The sequence below is a fragment of the Rattus norvegicus genome, chromosome 11 (assembly GCF_021556685.1).
Source record: "Rattus norvegicus strain SHRSP/BbbUtx chromosome 11, alternate assembly SHRSP_T2T, whole genome shotgun sequence".
Lineage (NCBI taxonomy): Eukaryota > Metazoa > Chordata > Mammalia > Rodentia > Muridae > Rattus > Rattus norvegicus.
In genome coordinates, this window is record NC_141544.1 from 33,314,994 (window position 1) to 33,326,298 (window position 11,305).

Here is an 11,305-nt window from a genome sequence, read left to right on the forward strand (position 1 = left end):
GCCTTACCATGTGAATGAACATGGTAATACAGCATGGTAAACATGGTAAACAAATAATACAGCAGGTACATCATGGTGGCAGTAGTGTGACGTGACAGCTCATTAGAAAGTTGGTCCTCACCCGCGGATCCCGGCCCGCAGCAGCTCTCTGCTCCCAGACCCGGTGAGAGAGAGACCCAACCGCCTGGTCAGGTGGGCACTCCTGAGGCTGCAGAGCGGAAGAGACCACCAACACTGCTCACCCCTGCCCACATCCCTGGCCCAAGAGGAAACTGTATAAGGCCTCTGGGCTCCCGTGGGGGAGCGGCAGGAACCCTGCCAGAGACACCACCGCACCCTGAAGGAAACAGACCGGATAAACAGTTCTCTGCACCCAAATCCCGTGGGAGGGAGAGCTAAACCTTCAGAGAGGCAGACAAGCCTGGGAAACCAGAAGAGACTGCTCCCTGCACACACATCTCAGACGCCAGAGGAAAAAGCCAAAGACCATCTGGAACCCTGGTGCACTGAAGCTCCCGGAAGGGGCAGCACAGGTCTTCCTGGTTGCTGCCTCTGCAGAGAGCCCCTGGGCAGCACACAACGAGCAAACCTGAGCCTCGGGACCACAGGTAAGACCAAATTTTCTGCTGCAAGAAAGCTGCCTGGTGAACTCAAGACACAGGCCCACAGGAACAGCTGAAGACCTGTAGAGAGGAAAAACTACACGCCCGAAAGCAGAACACTCTGTCCCCATAACTGACTGAAAGAGAGGAAAACAGGTCTACAGCACTCCTGACACACAGGCTTATAGGACAGTCTAGCCACTGTCAGAAATAGCAGAACAAAGTAACACTAGAGATAATCTGATGGCGAGAGGCAAGCACAGGAACCCAAGCAACAGAAACCAAGACTACATACCATCATCGGAGCCCAATTCTCCCACCAAAACAAACATGGAATATCCAAACACACCAGAAAAGCAAGATCTAGTTTCAAAATCATATTTGATCATGATGCTGGAGGACTTCAAGAAAGACATGAACACACTTAGGGAAGCACAGGAAAACATTAATGAACAAGTAAAAGCCTACAGAGAGGAATCGCAAAAATCCCTGAAAGAATTCCAGGAAAACACAATCAAACAGTTGAAGGAATTAAAAATGGAAATAGAAGCAATCAAGAAAGAACACATGGAAACAACCCTGGATATAGAAAACCAAAAGAAGAGACAAGGAGCTGTAGATACAAGCTTCACCAACAGAATACAAGAGATGGAAGAGAGAATCTCAGGAGCAGAAGATTCCATAGAAATCATTGACTCAACTGTCAAAGATAATGTAAAGCGGAAAAAGCTACTGGTCCAAAACATACAGGAAATCCAGGACTCAATGAGAAGATCAAACCTAAGGATAATAGGTATAGAAGAGAGTGAAGACTCCCAGCTCAAAGGACCAGTAAATATCTTCAACAAAATCATAGAAGAAAACTTCCCTAACCTAAAAAAAGAGATACCCATAGACATACAAGAAGCCTACAGAACTCCAAATAGATTGGACCAGAAAAGAAACACCTCCCATCACATAATTGTCAAAACACCAAACGCACAAAATAAAGAAAGAATATTAAAAGCAGTAAGGGAAAAAGGTCAAGTAACATATAAAGGGAGACCTATCAGAATCACACCAGACTTCTCGCCAGAAACTATGAAGGCCAGAAGATCCTGGACTGATGTCATACAGACCCTAAGAGAACACAAATGCCAGCCCAGGTTACTGTATCCAGCAAAACTCTCAATTAACATTGATGGAGAAACCAAGATATTCCATGACAAAACCAAATTTACACAATATCTTTCTACAAATCCAGCACTACAAAGGATAATAAATGGTAAAGCCCAACATAAGGAGGCAAGCTATACCCTAGAAGAAGCAAGAAACTAATCGCCTTGGCAACAAAACAAAGAGAATGAAAGCACACAAACATAACCTCACATCCAAATATGAATATAACGGGAAGCAATAATCACTATTCCTTAATATCTCTCAATATCAATGGCCTCAACTCCCCAATAAAAAGACATAGATTAACAAACTGGATACGCAACGAGGACCCTGCATTCTGCTGCCTAAAGGAAACACACCTCAGAGACAAAGACAGACACTACCTCAGAGTGAAAGGCTGGAAAACAACTTTCCAAGCAAATGGTCAGAAGAAGCAAGCTGGAGTAGCCATTCTAATATCAAATAAAATCAATTTCCAACTAAAAGTCATCAAAAAAGATAAGGAAGGACACTTCATATTCATCAAAGGAAAAATCAACCAAGATGAACTCTCAATCCTAAATATCTATGCCCCAAATACAAGGGCACCTACATACGTAAAAGAAACCTTACTAAAGCTCAAAACACACATTGCACCTCACACAATAATAGTGGGAGATTTCAACACCCCACTCTCATCAATGGACAGATCATGGAAACAGAAATTAAACAGTGATGTAGACAGACTAAGAGAAGTCATGAGCCAAATGGACTTAACGGATATTTATAGAACATTCTATCTTAAAGCAAAAGGATATACCTTCTTCTCAGCTCCTCATGGTACTGTCTCCAAAATTGACCATATAATTGGTCAAAAAACGGGCCTCAACAGGTACAGAAAGATAGAAATAATCCCATCCGTGCTATCGGACCACCACGGCCTAAAACTGGTCTTCAATAACAATAAGGGAAGAATGCCCACATATACGTGGAAATTGAACAATGCTCTACTCAATGATAACCTGGTCAAGGAAGAGATAAAGAAAGAAATTAAAAACTTTTTAGAATTTAATGAAAATGAAGATACAACATACTCAAACTTATGGGACACAATGAAAGCTGTGCTAAGAGGAAAACTCATAGCGCTGAGTGCCTGCAGAAAGAAACAGGAAAGAGCATATGTCAGCAGCTTGACAGCACACCTAAAAGCTCTAGAACAAAAAGAAGCAAATACACCCAGGAGGAGTAGAAGGCAGGAAATAATCAAACTCAGAGCTGAAATCAACCAAGTAGAAACAAAAAGGACCATAGAAAGAATCAACAGAACCAAAAGTTGGTTCTTTGAGAAAATAAACAAGATAGATAAACCCTTAGCCAGACTAACGAGAGGACACAGAGAGTGTGTCCAAATTAACAAAATCAGAAATGAAAAGGGAGACATAACTACAGATTCAGAGGAAATTCAAAAAACCATCAGATCTTACTATAAAAACCTATATTCAACAAAATTTGAAAATCTTCAGGAAATGGACAATTTCCTAGACAGATACCAGGTATCGAAGTTAAATCAGGAACAGATAAACCAGTTAAACAACCCCATAACTCCTAAGGAAATAGAAGCAGTCATTAAAGGTCTCCCAACCAAAAAGAGCCCAGGTCCAGACGGGTTTAGTGCAGAATTCTATCAAACCTTCATAGAAGACCTCATACCAATATTATCCAAACTATTCCACAAAATTGAAACAGATGGAGCCCTACCGAATTCCTTCTACGAAGCCACAATTACTCTTATACCTAAACCACACAAAGACACAACAAAGAAAGAGAACTTCAGACCAATTTCCCTTATGAATATCGACGCAAAAATACTCAATAAAATTCTGGCAAACCGAATTCAAGAGCACATCAAAACAATCATCCACCATGATCAAGTAGGCTTCATCCCAGGCATGCAGGGATGGTTTAATATACGGAAAACCATCAACGTGATCCATTATATAAACAAACTGAAAGAACAGAACCACATGATCATTTCATTAGATGCTGAGAAAGCATTTGACAAAATTCAACACCCCTTCATGATCAAAGTCCTGGAAAGAATAGGAATTCAAGGCCCATACCTAAACATAGTAAAAGCCATATACAGCAAACCAGTTGCTAACATTAATCTAAATGGAGAGAAACTTGAAGCAATCCCACTAAAATCAGGGACTAGACAAGGCTGCCCACTCTCTCCCTACTTATTCAATATAGTTCTTGAAGTTCTAGCCAGAGTAATCAGACAACAAAAGGAGATCAAAGGGATACAAATCGGAAAAGAAGAGGTCAAAATATCACTATTTGCAGATGATATGATAGTATATTTAAGTGACCCCAAAAGTTCCACCAGAGAAATACTAAAGCTGATAAACAACTTCAGCAAAGTGGCTGGGTATAAAATTAACTCAAATAAATCAGTTGCCTTCCTCTATACAAAAGAGAAACAAGCCGAGAAAGAAGTTAGGGAAACGACACCCTTCATAATAGACCCAAATAATATAAAGTACCTCAGTGTGACTTTAACCAAGCAAGTAAAAGATCTGTACAATAAGAACTTCAAGACACTGAGGAAAGAAATTGAAGAAGACCTCAGAAGATGGAAAGATCTCCCATGCTCATGGGTTGGCAGGATTAATATAGTAAAAATGGCCATTTTACCAAAAGCAACCTACAGATTCAATGCAATCCCCATCAAAATACCAATCCAATTCTTCAAAGAGTTAGACAGAACAATTTGCAAATTCATCTGGAATAACAAAAAACCCAGGATAGCTAAAGCTATCCTCAACAATAAAAGGACTTCAGGGGGAATCACTATCCCTGAACTCAAGCAGTATTACAGAGCAATAGTGATAAAAACTGCATGGTATTGGTACAGAGACAGACAGATAGACGAATGGAATAGAATTGAAGACCCAGAAATGAACCCACACACCTATGGTCACTTGATTTTTGACAAAGGAGCCAAAACCATCCAATGGAAAAAAGATAGCATTTTCAGCAAATTGTGCTGGTTCAACTGGAGGGCAACATGTAGAAGAATGCAGATCGATCCATGCTTATCACCCTGTACAAAGCTTAAGTCCAAGTGGATCAAGGACCTCCACATCAAACCAGACACACTCAAACTAATAGAAGAAAAACTAGGGAAGCATCTGGAACACATGGGCACTGGAAAAAATTTCCTGAACAAAACACCAATGGCTTATGCTCTAAGATCAAGAATCGACAAATAGGATCTCATAAAACTGCAAAGCTTCTGTAAGGCAAAGGACACGGTGGTTAGGACAAAACGGCAACCAACAGATTGGGAAAAGATCTTTACCAATCCTACAACAGATAGAGGCCTTATATCCAAAATATACAAAGAACTCAAGAAGTTAGACCACAGGGAAACAAATAACCCTATTAAAAAATGGGGTTCAGAGCTAAACAAAGAATTCACAGCTGAGGAATGCCGAATGGCTGAGAAACACCTAAAGAAATGTTCAACATCTTTAGTCATAAGGGAAATGCAAATCAAAACAACCCTGAGATTTCACCTCACACCAGTGCGATTGGCTAAGATCAAAAACTCAGGTGACAGCAGATGCTGGCGAGGATGTGGAGAAAGAGGAACACTCCTCCATTGTTGGTGGGATTGCAGACTGGTAAAACCATTCTGGAAATCAGTCTGGAGGTTCCTCAGAAAATTGGACATTGAACTGCCTGAGGATCCAGCTATACCTCTCTTGGGCATATACCTAAAAGATGCCTCAACATATAAAAGAGACACGTGCTCCACTATGTTCATCGCAGCCTTATTTATAATAGCCAGAAAATGGAAAGAACTCAGATGCCCTTCAACAGAGGAATGGATACAGAAAATGTGGTACATCTACACAATGGAATATTACTCAGCTATCAAAAACAACGAGTTTATGAAATTCGTAGGCAAATGGTTGGAACTGGAAAATATCATCCTGAGTGAGCTAACCCAATCACAGAAAGACATACATGGTATGCACTCATTGATAAGTGGCTATTAGCCCAAATGCTTGAATTACCCTAGATCCCTAGAACAAACGAAACTCAAGACGGATGATCAAAATGTGAATGCTTCACTCCTTCTTTAAATGAGGAAAAAGAATACCCTTGGCAGGGAAGGGAGAGGCAAAGATTAAAACAGAGACTGAAGGAACACCCATTCAGAGCCTGCCCCACATGTGGCCCATACATATACAGCCACCCAATTAGACAAGATGAATGAAGCAAAGAAGTGCAGACCGACAGGAGCTGGATGTAGATCGCTCCTGAGAGACACAGCCAGAATACAGCAAATATAGAGGCGAATGCCAGCAGCAAACCACTGAACTGAGAATAGGTCCCCTATTGAAGGAATCAGAGAAAGAACTGGAAGAGCTTGAAGGGGCTCGAGACCCCAAAAGTACAACAATGCCAAGCAACCAGAGCTTCCAGGGACTAAGCCACTACCTAAAGACTATACATGGACTGACCCTGGACTCTGACCCCATAGGTAGCAATGAATATCCTAGTAAGAGCACCAGTGGAAGGGGAAGCCCTGGGTCCTGCTAAGACTGAACCCCCAGTGAACTAGTCTATGGGGGGAGGGCGGCAATGGGGGGAGGGTTGGGAGGGGAACACCCATAAGGAAGGGGAGGGGGGAGGGGGATGTTTGCCCGGAAACCGGGAAAGGGAATAACACTCGAAATGTATATAAGAAATACTCAAGTTAATAAAAAAAAAATCCAATAAAAAAAGGACAGTTAAAAAAAAAAAAAAAAGAAAGTTGGTCCTCAGCTTGCTTTCCCTTGTCCTTTATTTTTTCCCAGAGAATAGAGTTCAGTACCACCTGAAACCAATGTATTTCTTCCTTAATATGAGAAGAAAAAAGTGAATTTTTTTAAAAGTTCCTTAAGAATTCTATATGATGTGATTTAATAATAATTATCCCTCCTCCTCATTTTATAGCACCCCATATAGTACCTTTATGAGCTATAGGCCCAGACTATTTTTCAAATTATGATATGTTTTATACTATTGATTCCTTCTTTTAATTTTAAAAGGTACTATTTACATTTCTAAATCACTATTTAAGCCACTGAAAGTATATGACATACAGCCATCATTCCCTTCTTTAATCACCAGATTTTATAGTCTTATTGTTTCATGTTTAAACATTAAATTTATATTAATAAATGAAAGGGTGATTTGTTTGATGTTTATTTCTGTCATCATGTTAGTTAATTCACATCTATTATAGACCCTTCAATTTGTTACCTATCACTTTTCAGAAATCAAGTTTGAAATGATCAATGATTTTTAGACTGAAATGTTATTTTAATGATCAAAATCCCAAAGAGATAAACTAGTTTAACAGTGTAAAGCACATTCAAATGTACTAAATTCCTCATCAGATAGAAACAACAACAACAGAGAATGTCAAATTATTCCCTTATGCAATCCTCTTTGTTTTTCTGAATGCCCGTTTTAGATAACGCTATGTATTTTACCAGGAGGAAAGAAAAGCAAAATCACAGTAACAAATTTTTCAGCTATCATTTTGGAAACTGCTTTTTATTTGAAGAGAACTCCAAATCTGATAAACAAGAATTTGTACACTTCTGAAGAGATGAAAATTAGGGGGAAATTCCTACCCCAAAAAATGGACACTGGATTTTACTTCATGAATCTTTCATATATTTTTTTTAGAATTGTTTTCCAGTCCAGTAGATGAAAAAATAATTCAGATACAATTAGTGAAGTGTTAACATGAATGTTACTAAATTAGAGAAAAATAAAAGCAAAGTAAGAACAGAAGAGCTTTGTCATCCTTCTGTGTCAGAATGCAGGAGGCTGCTGATGCAGTCTATAGAAAAACTATGTCTTGGGGTGTAAAGATGATTATAGGAAAACTAGAAAGAGGATGCGAGAGGCAGACATTGGACAGTTCATGGTCAATACCATGTCAATCATGAGTTTGTTTTCTCAGTGTCTTTTAAAGGCAAACAACAGAAAACATGACCAACTCTAGGAAATAAAACAATGACCACACATGTTTATGTGGTGGATTTATGGTCCACAATATCTATCAATGACTAAGGCCATTTCCTTCAGGCTTGGACAATCTCTCAAGGACTTATGCATAAGCAGAGTAACTTGGTCAGATACAGTCCATGTCTTAATTAAAAGCAAAGACAGATGTTAGCATATTCATTCATGATTATTCACAAGCAAGAAGTCAGCTAAAGTTAACTCCAGATTTGCTCTCAACTTGTCTTGCTTTTTTAATCTATATAAGCCAAAGCTATCTCAGCTATTGGATGTGGAAAGTCTGTGTGGGTCTTAGGCTTCTCATGAAGAAGTGTGGTCCTTACCGATAATTGGTACATGAATCCTAGTATTAATTCCCTGTCTTAAGTTGATCTACCTCTAAAAAAAAATCTTACCGGTCCTTTTTTTCTACAAGAGCAATATACTTTATCAGGCACAGAGCAGAAAGCTGTGCCTGTCTTAGGTTGCCATCTGAAAACACAGCTTTTACCCACCATTGACATGCAAAGAATATTGAATTCATGGCCTGTCTTAGGTTGAGAAGGTTTTCAGGATGATCTTACCCATCACTTCTGCTAGGGAAGGCATTGCAGCTTGAATTTATGTAACTCTGCTCTGACATCTGTAAAAGCTCAAATGACTCCTCACAAAAGAAAATATAATAGACATGCCATTAAAAGGATCATAAAGTCAAATCCTGATATGCCCAATAAAAGAGATATAAACAAGGAAATGAAGAAAAAATGCCTGTAACTTTTTGAGAATATAATTTATAATGCTAGCAGTATCAAAAGACAAAGGCTTTGCGTTTCTTCAATTCACTACCTCTTTATACATAGCTAACAGACCTAACCAATTATTAGTATTATGCTGAATACCAGGAAGGTGCCCTTTTACTGTGTTCCAGTTATGCTGACTCTCATTACACATTTTTGGAGTAATGTGAATCCATAGATATCGTGCATGATATTATAATTGGCTTCTGTCTGTCATTCCTTTGACCTCATCTCCCATGATCTGCACTGTATCTCATAATGCATCGATTTTTATTTATTTATATATTTTTTGTTCTAGTCAACTATCCAGATGCTCTTTTGTATGCCCAGGACATAGGTTACATTTTCGGCAAGATGATTAATAAAACTAGCCATTTGTACCTCTTTTGCTAAAGCTAATGCAGAAGCAGTAGCACTGGCTGTAAGTGTTACAAGAGCGCCAGTACCAGCAATCATCAGCCCAACCATACATTTGCTCCTTGCCAGAGCTTGATCCAATTCTTCCTGTATTTGAAAGTCTTTTTGAGAATAACAGGGTTCTGAAATATTAACTGGAAACATAACAAATCAAGGTTGATGAAGTAGCATTACATAGATTCCTTGCACAATGGCAGACACAATTAGTCAAATTACAATCATAGCAAATTACTTTGGATCTCCATCCATACAATTACTAAGAGTGCAATTGTCACAAGTTACACTAAACAATTCTCCAGACATAGAAACATTTTTTGATCCAATTATCAACACATGAGGCAAGGATACCCAAGCCATCATAAAACCTGACAAGGACATGGGGTTGCTCTCAGTGAGTCTCCAGGGGCCTTTTTTGACTTAGCCTTTCAGCCTGTAGAATGGGACAATGAATGTATCTCTCTTCTGTATCTGCTTTTTACTGACCTTAGAATGTTGCAAAGTGGTCCAGGAAGGTTGAAATGCTAGTCAATGGCTGGGCATCTGAACCTCTATCAAAAGCATTTAATTAGTTCATCCAGATGAAAGACAGGGGTAATTGCATAAACCAGACTCGTTACCATCAACTTTCAAGACCAGCATAGGCACAACCTGAACAGACAGAGCCTGTCTCCAGCCCACCTGCCATCTGCCACCCTCTGCCACCCCAGGGTCTCTTTCCCCTCTCTTCCTTGTCTGTCCACTAGCAGGGGTAGGTGGACTCACCTTCCTGCTCACCCCTATTGTTCCTCCCCATCCTCCTGCTTGTTCCCCTTTTCGCCGCAGTCGACTTGTGCCTCCAGTTTTTGGCTTTCACTCTCACCAGTGACCAAAGACTTGACCATTCAAAGTCCAGCACCCTGTAACTGCTAGACATGAACATGGATTAAATGTTATTCTCACCCTCAGGCTACTTATGCATGGAAAGGACGTTGGAAGTATCATCAGAAAGAAAGGAGAATCTGTTAAGAAGATGTGCAAGGAGGGTGGTCCACGCATCATCATCTCAGAAGGGAACTGTCTTGAGAGAATTGTCACTTTGGTTGGACCTTCACTATGAACATTGACAAACTGGAAGAGGACAGGAGGAGATCTATGACCGATAGCACAGCCTACACTAAACCCCCAGTTACCTTAACGTTGGTGGTTCCTGCTAGTCAGTGTGGCTTTCTTATCAGAAAAGGTGGTTGTAAGATCAAGGAAATGAGGGAGAATACAGGGACTCAGGTCCAGGTGGCAAGGAATATATTCCCCAACTCAACTGAGCGGGCCATCACTATTGCTGGAATCCCACAATCCATCATTGAGAATGTCAAACCGATCGTATGGTCATACTGGAATCCCCCCCCAACGCCCCCCCCAAAGGGCATGAGCATCCCGTACTGGTCCAAGCCCTACAGTTCTCCAGTCATCTTTGCAGGTGATCAGGACAGGTACAGCAGAGGCAGCCACAGTGCAAACTTTTCCCACACCACCCTGTCCATATGCCTCAACCCTGACCTAAAGGGACCACTTCTAGTTACCCATACAATCCCACAGCCAGGTTTGAGCAAGTTTCACCAGTTGGTAAAGCAACAGTCTCATTGTCCCATGACCCACTGCAACAACCGGATTCAGTGGCATTGAATCCAGCTGTCCTGAGATGAAAGGCTATTGGAGTTTGGATGCATCTGCTCAACTACTTCTCAGAAACTCACCAAATGATTTGATTGGCTGCATAGTCGGGAGTCAGGGCTCAACAATCAATGAGATCCGTCAGATGACTGGGAGGCAGATCATTTTCACAAACCGAGTGGAAGCATCTAATGACGGGCGGGTTACCATCTCTGGATCTGCTGCCAGCATTAGCCTGGCTCAGTATCTAATCAATATCAGGCGTTCCTTGGAGGTGACATGGGGAGCAGCTAGAACAGAGCAGATTTATCCATAATCCCTTGCTGCTGTTCACTACCACACTTGATCCATCTGTGTAGTTTCTAAACAGTCAGCGATTTCAGGTTTTAAATAGTTTGTAAATCTTCAGTTTCTACACGCTTTATTATGCACTCATGACTTTTTAAATTAAAGTCTTTTTTTCTCCATCTTTATTAAATTGGATATTTCTTATTCACATTTCAATTTTTATTCCCTGTTTCGGTTTCCAGGCAAACATACCCTAACCTCCCCCTTCTATATGGGTGTTCCCCTCCCCATCCTCCCCCCATTTTGCCCTCCCCCCAACAATCACGTTCACTGGGGGCTCAG

The 11,305-nt window shown here is 40.5% G+C and overlaps 1 pseudogene; it reads left to right on the top strand.

Moving 5' to 3' along the window:
* Positions 1–7,550: 7,550 nt before the first annotated feature.
* Pcbp2-ps8 (poly(rC) binding protein 2, pseudogene 8) lies at positions 7,551–10,991 on the top strand (annotated as a pseudogene).
* Positions 10,992–11,305: the final 314 nt, after the last annotated feature.